The sequence below is a fragment of the Trachypithecus francoisi genome, unplaced genomic scaffold (assembly GCF_009764315.1).
Source record: "Trachypithecus francoisi isolate TF-2019V2 unplaced genomic scaffold, Tfra_2.0 Lachesis_group2, whole genome shotgun sequence".
Lineage (NCBI taxonomy): Eukaryota > Metazoa > Chordata > Mammalia > Primates > Cercopithecidae > Trachypithecus > Trachypithecus francoisi.
In genome coordinates this window covers 48,255,857-48,270,515 of record NW_022681465.1, presented here as the reverse complement: position 1 = coordinate 48,270,515, position 14,659 = coordinate 48,255,857, and positions in this window count along the sequence as shown.

The window sequence follows — 14,659 nt, the reverse complement described above, 5'->3', positions numbered from 1 at the left end:
CAAACACATATATTTAGAGTTGGAAAGAGCTGGCTGCCCAAAGAAATATTTGGGTATTGTTAACAGAAGAGTATTCCACATCAGTATTCCCTTCTGTACTGTTAGCAGAAGGGAGTATCAATGCAAAGGAAAGAAAATGCAGAAAAGGTCTATATCATCGACCCTTTTTCCTGTATGTAACTTTGTGCTCAATATTCCCTCTGCTTTTGTATACTGTCTTTCATCTCTATATGTCCATATCCTAGACATCATGCAAAGCCATGTCCATGTGCATGCTCCACTGTGAAGACTACAATTTTCTCTTTACAGCTAAAAAGTCCTTCTTTAGATTCACTCAGTATTATATCTCTTCCTCAATTTTACTGGGACATTTCACTTTCTATAGCTTGTATTACAGAAATCTCTTTAAATGTTTTAACTTTCTCAACTAGACTGGGAACTCCTAGTAAGGTCATGTCTCTGCCTCTCTGAATCCCTTATGAGTCAACGTGTATTACTGGTAATTAATATATATGTACTGAATAAAGGGAAAGATATTTAATTAAGTGTTCATCTCTTACATATCTTGACTAGCAATGATGGAACGATTATGAGGCCAGGAGTCCAGTGACATTGCTTTATTTTCTATTTTTTACTATACAGTGGTTGGTCACCTTAAGCAAATCTATAAACCTGTCTGAGGCTCAATTCCTTCATTTGTAAAAAGGTGACACTGTGTGCTCTTCCTAATATGGTTATTGAGATAATCACATGAGAAAATGCACATGAAATTACTTTAGAAATGTAAACCACCCTAATAATTAATGAATTTCATTTTCAAATAACAAGTGAACCATTTCTGTTATATGAATTCAATATGTTTAATATTAGCAGAATAGTTATTATACAAAAGTAAGTAGATGTAATTTGAGGAATGCTTGGGAAAAATTCTGTCTGTGCAAAAATATGTTTCTTGTTATCTCTAATTCCTCCATCTCCTTTAAATTTATCTGAATTAATTTTAAGAATGCTTATCTCCAAAACTTCTCATAAAAATGAAAGTTATCAATAGTATGTTAAGCCGGTATCTGTTAAGAAAGCTATTGTATTATTTTAGCTGGCTATGAAGCAAAGGGATATATGCAAGTAAGCTTTAAACGGAAGAGGGACATAATAAGAAAGTAAAACCTTGGCATAAGTGTGCCTGGAAGGTAACTGGAGAAAGAACATACTGCCAAAAAGGAAAAACATTTAAGGAGGAATAGAAATATTGCCAAATAAAAAAAATTGCCTAATTCATAGCTTTGTCTTGAACTGTTCTTATCAAACAGATCAATTTTCTATACATCTATTTTTTAATTCACAATTTCTCCCTTTAAATTTGGAAAGGATCACAGACGTAAAACAAAATAATTGATTTGTTCAGAGAACTTTCTCCTTTTAGAGTAGAAATTCTACACATTTTTGAAGTTTCATTTCCACTATATTAACCATGTGTTGGAAATGCATAATTTTTCTAGATATTTTCCCTAAAAGTTGTGATTGCCTCCCCAATTTTAACTACAAATACTTCTGTTGAAAAGTATCTGCCCAAAAGTTATGTAGTTCCTCTATCTGACAGATAAATCAATATAATTTCATAAAAAATGTCTTCCTAACTACCAATGAACTACCCTATGAACAAAATTATGACAATGTAATAAAGAATTGTTTGTAGATCATTAAAAATTTTCAAATGCACACTGTTACAAAAATAAAAAGACATGGAAGCTAACATAAATTCTAAATCAATCACGTATTTTTCCACAGAGTTGAAAATTGCAATGAAGCAGTTTTCAATAAAGGCATTTCAATAAAGTCCCATGATCCCCAGAATCAAAAACTATAACAGGGATCAAGAAGAATTAAAATGGGTGGTTTGCCAGATAGAATCTACCTACAATATAAGGTCATTATACTCCTGATTCTTTTAGTAAAGCAATCTCCTAAGCCTGGTCTGAGACTGTGGGTTGTGTATGAAGTGCATTTCATTAATGCATTACCAAGAAGCTGATTAAGACAGTGGCTATACCACTGTAGACTTAGGAAAGACTAGAGTGACCAAAACAACCACAGGTTTGGAAGACTGCTACAATCACTAGAGTTCAGATTTCAGAGAACATTGCAACAACATATGCTAAATTAAAGAGTTAGTATCTTTCTTGCATTCAACATATAGGGCACACCTCTGTATCAACCTACCTGCAACTTTCAGCTCCCTTTCCTGCTTGCAAACATTATAAGAAAAACCTGAAATGGATTCTTTGAAGGCTTTGACATTTTTGACTTTTCAAAATTCTAATATAAATATTTCTTAATAAAACACTAAAGTATGAAAGAGAGTATCCTGGGTGCTTCTTAAAAGCTTTGTAATGTTGTTTACATCTCTGAGAAGTTTTACATGTCCTTACAGTGTTCTCCAAAGAAAAGCAATAATTTAGTATCAAGTAAGTGTAAATGAAATGGATAAGTCTCGGTTACTCACTGAAAAGAGTCATGCTTAGTGGGCAAGTCATCAAGATGGCTCCCTACCACACCCAGCACTTATCTCCTTCACAAAGAAACACAACAACAACAAAACACATAACCACATATCCAGAAGATCACACAATGTCTAGGAAAGAACACTGGAATTTAGCAAAGAAATGACAAAGACCTATTGATGCATGGTGACTCAGGATAGCAGCTTAGAGAAAGAAATAAAGCACCTGGCCAGGACCAACTCAGACCCAAGAGGGACTCCCTGCTGGAAGGAAAAGGTAAACAGGAGATCCCCAAGAGTCCATATATCAATCATGAACATCTGAATTCTAAGTACCTGAGAGCCCCACAACTCTTGTAGGCATTAAGCACAGTATAGGGAGCTTCCAGAGAAATAATTCATAATGGGTCCCCCCACCACATCACCCATAACCTAGACTGCTGCAGAATGTCACCATTTTAGAAGCAGAGCCACCATCAGAGTGCATTCTACCCTGGGGCCCAATTGCCCCTACATCTCCACAAGTAGAAAAAATAAAAATAAAAAAGAATGAAGAATGAAGAAAGGCTACAAGACATATGGGACACAATGATGTGAACAAAATTTGACCTTATGAGAGTTGCAGAATCTCCATCAGAATAATAGCAGATTTCTCAGCAGAAATCTTATAGGCTAAAAGAGAATGGGAAAATATATTTAAAGTGTGGAAACCAAACCAAACGAAAATGTCACAAGAATGTTACACCCAGCAAAACTATCTTTAAGGAATGAAGAAAAAAGAAGTCATTCCCCGACAAGCAAAAACAGAGGAAATTTATTATCATTAGACCAGCCCTACCAGAAATGCTCAAAGGAAACCTACATCTAGAAAAAAAAATTGAATATTTGCCATTGTAAAAACACCTAAAAGATTAAACTCACTGGCAAAACAGATAAACATATGAGAAAGAGAAAGAAATCAAACGTATCACTATACAAAACCAATAAACTACAAAGATAAACAAAAAGAGAGGAATAAAGAAGCACAGGGATACACAAACCAACTAGAAAACAATTCACAAAATGACAAGAGTAGGTCCTTACTTATTACCAACCTTGAATGTAAAGAAGTTATAGTGTCTAATTAAAAGATATAGACTAGCTGCATGAGTTAAAAAACAAACAAGACCCAACTATATGCTTCCTATAAGAAATTCTGTTTACCATAAAGACCACATAAGATTGAAAGTGAAGGATGGAATGAAATATTCCTCACGAACAGATGCCAAAGGCACACAGAAAAAGATATATTTATACTAGATAAAATAGACTATAAACAAACAAAAAAAAGGGGGGATGAAGGTCATTACATAATGATAAAGAGATCAATTCAGCAAGAAAATATAAAATTAAAAATATGTATACACCCAACATAAGAGTACCCAAATATACAAAGTGTATATTATTAGGGCTAAATATAAAGATAGACCCCACTATAATAATAGTTGGGAACATCAACACCCCCACTGTCAGCATTTAGACAGAAAACAAACAAATATCAGAATTAAACTGCATTATAAACCAAATGGACGTAACAAGCATTTACAGAACATTTCAATCAACTATTGCAAAACATACATTCTTCTCATCAGCCCGTGGAACATTCTTAAGGATAGACCATAGTTTTAAGGCTTAACACATTTTATTTTATTTATTTATTTATTTGTATTATACTTTAAGTTCTAGGGTGCATGTGCACAAAGTGCAGGTTTGTTACATATGTATACTTGTGCCATGTTGCTGTGCTACACCCATCAACTGGTCAGCACCCATCAACTCATCATTTACATCAGGTATAGCTCCCAATACCATCTCTCCCCGCTTCCACTTCCCCATAATAGGCCCCTGTGTGTGATGTTCCCCTTCCAGAGTCCAAGTGATCTCATTGTTCAGTTCCCACCTATGAGTGAGAACATGTGGTGTTTGATTTTCTGTTCTTGCCATAGTTTGCTGAGAATGATGGTTTCCAGCTGCATCCATGCCCCTACAAAGGACATGAACTCATCCTTTTTTATGGCTGCATAGTATTCCATGGTGTATATGTGCCATATTTTCTTAATCCAGTCTGTCACTGATGGACATTTGGGTTGATTCCAAGTCTTTGCTATTGTGAATAGTGCCACAATAGACATACGTGTGCATGTGTCTTTATAGCAGCATGATTTATAATCCTTTGGGTATATACCCAGTAATGGGATGGCTGGGTCATATGGTATTTCTAGTTCAAGATCCTTGAGGAATCGCCATACTGTTTTAAACAATGGTTGAACCAGTTTACAATCCCACCAACAGTGTAAAAGTGTTCCTATTTCTCCACATCCTCTCCAGCATCTGTTGTTTCCTGACTTTTTAATGATTGCCATTCTAACTGGTGTGAGATGATATCTCATTGTGGTTTTGATTTGCATTTATCTGATGGCCAGTGATGAGGAGCATTTTTTCATGTATCTGTTGGCTGTATGCATGTCTTCTTTTGAGAAATGTCTGTTCATATCCTTTGCCCACTTTTTGATGCGGTTGTTTGTTTTTTTCTTGTAAATTTGTTTGAGTTCTTTGTAGGTTCTGGATATTAGCCCTTTGTCAGATGAGTAGATTGCAAAAATTTTCTCCCATTCTGTAGGTTGCCTGTTCACTCTGATGGTAGTTTCTTTTGCTGTGCAGAAGCTCTTTAACGAGATCTCATTTGTCAATTTTGCCTTTGTTGCCATTGCTTTGTTGGTTTAGACATGAAGTCCTTGCCCATGCCTATGTCCTGAATGGTATTCCCTAGGTTTTCTTCTAAGTTTTTTCTTCTAGGTCTTTTAGGTCTAACATTTAAGTCTCTAAACCATCTTGAATTTATTTTCGTATAAGGAGTAAGGAAAGAATCCAGTTTCAGCTTTCTACTTGTGGCTAGTCAATTTTTCCAGCACCATTTATTAAATAGGGAATTCTTTCCCCATTTCTTGTTTTTGTCAGGTTTGTCAAAGATCAGATGGCTGTAGATTTGTGGTATTATTTCTGAGGGCTCTGTTTTGTTCCATTGGTCTATATCTCTGTTTTGGTACCAGTACCATGCTGTTTTGGTTACTGTAGCCTTGTAGTATAGTTTGAAGTCAGGTAGCATGATGCCTCCAGCTTTGTTCTTTTGACTTAGGATTTTCTTGGCAATGTGGGCTCTTTTTTGGTTCCATATGAACTTTAAAGCAGTTTTTTCCAATTCTGTGAAGAAACTCATTGGTAGCTTGATGGAAATGGCATTGAATCTATAAATTATCTTGGGCAGTATGGCCATATTCACAATATTGATTCTTCCTATCCATGAGCATGGTATGTTCTTCCATTTGATTGTGTCCTCTTTTATTTCACTGAGCAGTGATTTGTAGTTCTCCCAGAAGAGGTCCTTTACATCCCTTGTAAGCTGGATGCCTAGGTATTTTATGCTCTTTGAAGCAATTGTGAATGGAAGTTCATTCCTGATTTGGCTCTCTGCTTGTCTGTTACTGGTGTATAAGAATGCTTGTAATTTTTGCACATTAATTTTTATCCTGAGACTTTGCTAAAGTTGCTTATCAGCTTAAGATTTTGGGCTGAGATGATGGGATTTTCTAAATATACAATCATGTCATCTGCAAACAGGGACAATTTGACTTCTTCTTTTCCTAACTGAATATGCTTGATTTCTTTCTCTTGCCTGATTGCCCTAGCCAGAACTTCCAACACTATGTTGAATAGGAGTGGTGAGAGAGGGCATCCCTGTCTTGTGCCAGTTTTCAAAGGGAATGCTTCCATATTTTGCCCATTCATTATGATACTGGCTGTGGGTTTGTCATAAATAGCTCTTATTATTTTGAGATACGTTCCATCAATATCGAATTTATTGAGCGTTTTTAGCATGAAGGGCTGTTGAATTTTGCAAAGGCCTTTTCTGCATCTATTGAGATAATCATGTGGTTTTTGTCTTTGGTTCTGCTTATATGCTGGATTATGTTGATTGATTTGCATATGTTGAACCAGTCTTGCATCCCAGGGATGAAGCCCACTTGATCATGGTGGATAAGCTTTTTGATGTGCTGCTGGATTCGGTTTGCCAGTATTTTATTGAGGATTTTTGCATCGATGTTCATCAGGGATATTGGTCTAAAATTCTCTTTTTTGTTGTGTCTCTGCCAGGCTTTGGTATCAGGATGAAGTTGGCCTCATAAAATGAATTAGGGAGGATTCCCTCTTTTTCTATTGATTGGAATAGTTTCAGAAGGAATGGTACCAGCTCCTCCTTGTACCTTCGGTAGAATTCAGCTGTGAATCCATCTGGTCCTGGACTTTTTTTGGTGGGTAGGCTATTAATTATTGCCTCAATTTCAGAGCCTGCTATTGGTCTATTCAGGGATTCAACTTGTTCCTGGTTTAGTCTTGGGAGAGTGTAAGTGTCCAGGAAATTATCCATTTCTTCTAAGTTTTCTAGTTTATTTGCATAGAGTTTTTTATAGTATTCTCTGATGGTAGTTTGTATTTCTGTGGGGTCGGTGCTGATATCTCCTTTATCATTTTTTATTGCGTCTATTTGATTCTTCTCTCTTTTCTTATTTATTAATCTTGCTAGTGGTCTATCAATTTTGTTGATCTTTTCAAACAACCAGCTCCTGGATTCCTTGGTTTTTTTGAAGGGTTTTTTGTGTCTCTATCTCCTTCAGTTCTGCTCCAATCTTACTTATTTCTTGCCTTCTGCTAGCTTTTGAATGTGTTTGCTCTTGTTTCTCTAGTTCTTTTAATTGTGATGTTAGAGTGTCAATTTTAGATCCCTCTAGTTTTCTCTTGTGGGCATTTAGTGCTACAAATTTCCCTCTACACACTGCTTTAAATGTGTCCCAGAGATTCTGGTATGTTGTGTCTTTGTTCTCATTGGTTTCAAAGAACATATTTATTTCTGCCTTCATTTCGTTATGTACCCAGTAGTCATTCAGGAGCAGGTTGTTCAGTTTCCAAGTAGTTGAGCGGTTTTGATTGATTTTCTTAGTCCTGAGTTCTAGTTTGATTGCACTGTGGTGTGAGAGACAGTTTGTTATAATTTCTATTCTTTTACATTTGCTGAGGAGTGCTTTACTTCTAACTACGTGGTCAATTTTCGAATAAGTGTGATGTGGTGCTGAGAAGAGTGTATATTCTGTTGATTTGGGGTGGAGAGTTCTGTAGATGTCTATTAGGTCCACTTGGTGCAGAGTTGAGTTCAATTCCTGGATATCCTTGCTAACTTTCTGTCTTGTTGATCTGTCTAATGTTGACAGTGGGGTGGTGTAGTCGCCCATTATTATTGTATGGGAGTCTAAGTCTCTTTGTAAGCCTCTAAGGACTTGCTTTATGAATCTGGGTGCTCCTGTATTGGGTGCATATATATTTAGGATAGTTAGCTCTTCCTGTTTAATTGATCCCTTCACCATTGTGTAATGGGCTTCTTTGTCTCTTTTGATCTTTGATGGTTTAAAGTCTGTTTTATCAGAGACTAAGATTGCAACCCCTGCTTTTTTTTTTTTTTTTCTCCATTTGCTTGGTGGATCTTCCTCCATCCCTTTATTTTGAACCTGTGTGTGTCTCTGCATGTGAGATGGGTCCCCTGAATACAGCAAACTGATGGGTCTTGACTCTTTATCCAATTTGCCAGTCTGTATCTTTTAATTGGACCATTTAGTCCATTTACATTTGAGGTTAATATTGTTATGTGTGAACTCGATCCTGTCATTGTGATATTAGCTGGTTATTTTCCTCATTAGTTGATGCAGTTTCTTCCTAGCCTCAATGGTCTTTACATTTTGGCATGTTTTTCAATGGCTGGTACTGGTTGTTCCTTTCCATGTTTAGTGCTTCCTTCAGGATCCCTTGAAGGGCAGGCCTGGTGGTGACAAAATCTCTAAGCATTGCCTTGTCTGTATAGGATTTTATTTCTCCTTCACTTATGAAACTTATTTTGGCTGGATATGAAATTCTGGGTTGAAAATTCTTTTCTTTAAGAATGTTAAATATTGGCCCCCACTCTCTTCTGGTTTGGAGAGTTTCTGCCGAGAGATCTGCTGTTAGTCTGAGGGGCTTCCCTTTGTGAAAAAGAAAAGAGCAGAAAGCTTGTTTAAAGATGTAATGACAGAAAGCTTCCCAAACCTGAAGAGAAAAATGAACATTAAGATCTATGAAGACAAAAGAATGCCAAAGAGATTAAGCAGAAGGTCTTTACTAAGGTAAATTATAATCAAATTCAACAAGGTCAAAGACAAAGAGAATTTTAGAAGCAATAACGAAATGTGACTCATCTATCACAAGGGAACCCTCATAAGATCATCAATAGATTTCTCATCAAAGACCTTGCAGGCCAAGAGAGAATGTGATAGTACATTCAAAGTACTGAAATGAATCAAGTGCCAATAGAAATACTATACCTGGCAAAGCCTAAATGAAGGAGAAATTAAATTTTTCCAAGAAAAACAAAAGCGGAGGAAATTCCCCACTAGACCTGCTTTACATGAAATAATAAAGTTATTCAAGTTGAAACAAAAGGACACTAAATAACTACATGAAAACAAATGAAAATATAAAACTTTCTGTAAAGATAAGACCATATTCAGATTCAGAATACTATAATACTCTAATGGTGATGCGTTATATTCTATTATAAAAGTTAAAAGATGAAAATAATAAAAATAAATAATTTGTTAATGGATACACAATATAAAAGATGTAAATCATAACATGAATAAATAAAATATGCGGTGAGGAAAAGTTAGTGTAGAGTTTTATGTGCAGTCAAAATTAAGTAAATAGACTGTTATAACTATAAGATGGTATATGTAAGCGTGATGATAACCACAAATAAACCTGTAGTAGATAAAAGATAAAAAGTAAATAACCGATCAGGCACAGTGGCTCACACCTGAAATCCCAACACTTTGGGAGGCTGAGGCGGGTAAATCACAAGGTCGAGAGATAGAGACCATCCTGGCCAATGTGGTGAAAACCTGTCTCTACTAAAAATACAAAAATCAGCTGGGCATGGTGGCACACACCTCTAGTCTCAGCTACTTGGGAGGCGGAGGCAGAAGAAACGTCTCAACCTGGGAGGAAGAGGTTGCAGTGAACCAAGATCATGCCACTGTACTCTGGCCTGGTGAAAGAGCAAGACTCTGTCAAAAAAAAAAAAAGAAAAAAAAAAAGAAGGAAGGAAGGGAGGAAGAATGGAAGGAAGGAAGGAAAAGAAGAGAAAAAAAATCAACATTTTAATATATAGTAGTATTCCATATTAACATTCTATATGAATAGTAACATTATATAACTACTTTATATACTGAATTGGGAGAAAAATTTAAGGGTTTATGTGATGGTAAGACTGGTTTTTAATCAATGGCAATCATTGGGATTTCAGCAGGAGAAAACCGGAGGTAGATGGGAAAAAATGTTTGCTAAAAGAGCTCTGTTTCCAAAGAATCACAATAAAAGTCACTGTGAAAGGTTTAAATGGAGAATAATACTCCTGACTACAAAAGTGAGAATCAATAGTCATTGTAGGTCAGGATCAACAACACAGAAGTAGGAACCATTCAGGAGCTTTATTGAGTTTCTAATTAAATGAAAAAAACATTCACATCTATTGGTATTTCTTTCACAAATCACAGATCATCACATTCTATGTTAAATTTTTTTAATGAGACTAATATATATTACAAATTAATTTACCTTATTAATAGTTTGTGCTATGATTAAGCAAATGGGTAAGAATAGCTGTTTTCAAAAGATAGCAACACACCTAATTAGGTTAGGCTAAAATTAAAGGTAGAAGTAATTTCAAAAAAGAAAAAAAAAAACCCACAAATGATGAACCACAGGAAAAAGAAAAATAAGTTCTCTGAAGATAAAAAGGAATTGCTGTGCCTAGAGTAGCTACCAAAGACTGTTAAGACAAAATAAAAGAATCATATTTATTGTATTACATGAGATAGGTAGGAGCAAAGGGATTTTTTTGTATTATATTTTAAGTTCTAGAGTACATGTGCACAATGTGCAGATTTGTTACATAGGTATACATGTGCCAAGTTGGTTTGCTGCAACCATCAACTCGTCATTTACATTGGGTATTTTTCCTAATGCTAGCCCTCCATCTGCCGACAGGCCCTGGTGTGTGATGTTCCCCACACTGTGCCCATGTGTTCTCATTGTTCAACTCCCATCTATGAGTGAAAACATGCAGTGTTTGGTTTTCTGTCCTTGTCATAGTTTGCTGAGAATGATGGTTTCCAGCTTCATCCATGTGCCTGCAAAGGACATAAACTCATCCTTTTTTATGGCTGCATAGTATTCCATGGTGTATATGTGCCACATTTTCTTAATCCAGTCTATCACTGATGGACATTTGGTTTGGTTCCAAGTCTTTGCTATTGTGAATAGTGCTGCAAGAAACATACATGTGCATGTGTCTTTATAGTAGCATGATTTATAATCCTTTGGGTATATACCCAGTAATGCGATGGCTGGGTCAAATGGTATTTCGGTTCTAGATCCTTGAGGAATTGCCACACTATCTTCCACAATGGTTGAACTAATTTACACCACCACCAACAGTGTAAAAATGTTCCTATTTCTCAACATCCTCTCCAGCATCTGTTGTTTCCTGACTTTTTAATGATTGCCATTCTAACTGGTGTGAGATGGTATCTCATTGTGGTTTTGATTTGCATTTATCTGATGGCCAGTGATGAGGAGCATTTTTTCATGTATCTGTTGGCTGTTTGCATGTCTTCTTTTGAGAAATGTCTGTTCATATCCTTTGCCCACTTTTTGATGGGGTTGTTTGTTTTTTTCTTGTAAATTTGTTTGAGTTCTCAGTAGATTCTGGATACTAGCGCTATGTCAGATGGGTAGATTGCAAAAATTTTCTCCCATTCTATAGAATGCCTGTTCTCTCTGATGTTAGTTTCTTTTGCTGTGCAGAAGCCCTTTAGTTTAATGAGATCCCATTTGTCAATTTTGGCTTTTGTTGCCATTGCTTTGTTGGTTTAGACATGAAGTCCTTGCCCATGCCTATGTCCTGAATGGTATTCCCTAGGTTTTCTTCTAGGGTTTTTATGGTTTTAGGTCTAACATTTAAGTCTCTAAACCATCTTGAATTAATTTTTGTATAAGGAGTAAGGAAAGGATCCAGTTTCAGCTTTCTACTTATGGCTAGTCAATTTTTCCAGCACCATTTATTAAATAGAGAATTCTTTCCTCATTGCTTGTTTTTGTCAGAATTGTCAAAGATCAGATGTAGATGTGTGGTGTTATTTCTGAGGCCTCTGTTTTGTTCCATTGATCTATATATCTGTTTTGGTACCAGTACCATGCTGTTTTGGTTACTGCAGACTTGTAGAATAGTTTGAAGTCAGGTAGCATGATGCCTCCAGCTTTGCTCTTTTTGCTTACAATTGTCTTGGCTATGTGGGGTCTTTTTTGGTTCCATATGAACTTTAAAGTAGCTTTTTCCAATTCTATAAAGCAAGTCAGTGGTAGCTTGATGGGGATAGCATTGAATCTATCAATTACCTTGGGCAGTATGGCGATTTTCAAGATATTGATTCTTCCTGTTCATGAGCATGGAATGTTCTTCCATTTGTTTTTGTCCTCTTTTATTTTGTTGAGCAGTGGTTTGTAATTCTCCTTGAAGAGGTCCTTCACGTGCCTTGTAAGTTGGATTCCTAGGTATTTTATTATCTTTGTAGTAATTGTGAAAGGGAGTTCACTCATGATTTGGCTCTCTGTCTGTTGGTTATTGGTGTATAGGAATGTTTGTGATATTTGCACATTGATTTTGTATCCTGAGACTTTGCTGAAGTTGCTTATCAGCTTAAGATTTTGGGCTGAGATGATGGGATTTTCTAAATATACAATCATATCATCTGCAAACAGAGACAATTTGACTTCCTCTTTTCCTAACTGAATACACTTTATTTCTTTATCTTGCCTTTTGCCCTAGCCAGATCTTCCAACACTATGTTGACTAGCAGTGGTGAGAGAGGGCATCCTTGTCTTGTGCCAGTTTTCAAAGTGAATGCTTCCAGCTTTTGCCCATTCAGTATGATATTGGCTGTGGGTTTGTCATAAATAGCTCTTATTATTTTGAGATATGTTCCATCAATACCTAGTTTATTGAGAGTTTTCAGCATGAAGGCTGTTGAATTTTGACAAAGGCCTTTTCTGCATCTATTGAGATAATCGTGGTTTTTGTCTTTGGTTCTGTTCATATGATGGATTACGTGTATTGATTTGCGTATGTTGAACCAGTCTTGCATCCCAGGGATGAAGCCAACTTGATCATGGTGGATAAGCTTTTTGACGTGCTGCTGGATTCGGTTTGCCAGTATTTTATTGCAGGGTTTAACATTGATGTTCATCAGGGATATTGGTCTAAAATTCTTTTTTTGTTGTGTCTCTGCCAGGCTTTGGTATCAGGATGATGCTGACCTCATAAAATGAATTAGGGAGGATTCTCTCTTTCCTATTGATCAGAATAGTTTCAGAAGGAATGGTACCAACTCCTCTTTGTACCTCTGGTAGATGTAAAGTTGTTTATAGTATTCTCTGATGGTAGTTTGTATTTCTGTGGGTTCGGCGGTGATATCCCCTTTATCATTTTTTATTGTGTCTATTTGACTCTTCTTTCTTTTCTTCTTTGTTAATCTTCCTAGCAGTCTATCTATTTTGTTGATCTTTTCAAAAAAAAGCTCCTGGATTCATTGATTTTTTGGAGGAATTTTTGTGTCTCTTATCTCCTTCAGATCTGCTCTGATCTTAGTTATTTCTTGCCTTCTGCTAGCTTTTGAATTTGGTTGCTCTTGCTTCTGCAGTTCTTTTAATTGTGACATTAGGGTGTCGATTTTGGATCTTTCCTGCTTTCTCTTGTGGGCATTTAGTGCTATACATTTCCCTCTACACTCTGCTTTAAATATGTCCCAGAGATTCTGGTACATTGTGCCATTGTTCTCATTGGTTTCAAAGAACATCTTTATTTCTGCCTTCATTTAGTTATTTGCCCAGTCGTCATTCAGGAGCCACTTGTTCAGTATCCATGTAGTTGTATGGTTTTTAGTGAGTTTATTAATCTTGAGTGCTAATTTGATTGCACTATGGACTGCGAGACAGTTTGTTGTGATTTCTGTTCTTTTACATTTGCTGAGGAATGTTTTATTTCCAATTATGTGGTCAATTTTAGAATAAGTGCTGAGAATAATGTATATTCTGTTGATTTCGGGTGTCGAGTTCTGTAGATGTCTATTAGGTCCACTTGGTGCAGAGCTGAGTTCAAGTTCTGGATATCCTTGTTAACCTTCTGTCTTGATCTGTCCAGTATTGGCAGTGGAGTATTAAAGTTTCCCATTGTTATTGTGTGGGAGCCTAAGTCTCTTTGTAGGTCTCTAAGGACTTGCTTTATGAATCTGGGTGCTACTGTATTGGGTTCATATATATTTAGGAAAGTCAGCTCTTCTTGTTGAATTGATCCCTTTACCATTATATAGTGGCCTTCTTTGTCTCTTTTGATCTTGGTTGGTTTGAAATCTGTTTTGTCAGAGACTAGGATTGCAACCCCTGTTTCTTTTTGCTTTCCATTTGCTTGGTAGATCTTCCTCCATCCCTTTACTTTGAGCCTATGTGTGTCTTTGCACGTGAGATGGAGCTCCTGAATACAGCACACTGATGGGTCTTGACTCTATCCAATTTGCCGGTCTGTGTCTTTTAATTGGGGCATTTAACCTATTTTATCTAAGGTTAATATTGTTATGTGTGAATTTCATTGTGTCATTATGATGTTCGCTGGTTATTTTGCTAATTAATTGATGCGGTTTCTTCATAGTGTCGATGGTCTTTACAATTTGGCATGTTTTTGCAATGGCTGGTACTGGTTGCTCCTCTCCATGTTTATTACTTCCTTCAGGAGATCTTGCAAGGCAGGCCTGGTGGTTACAAAATCTCTCAGCATTTCCTTGTCTGTAAAGGATTTTATTTCTCCTTCATTTATGAAGCTTAGTTTGGCTGGTTATGAGATTCTGGGTTGAAAAATCTTTAAGAATGTTGAATATTGGTCCCCACTCTCTTCTGGCTTATATGGTTTCTGCCAAGAGATCTACTGTT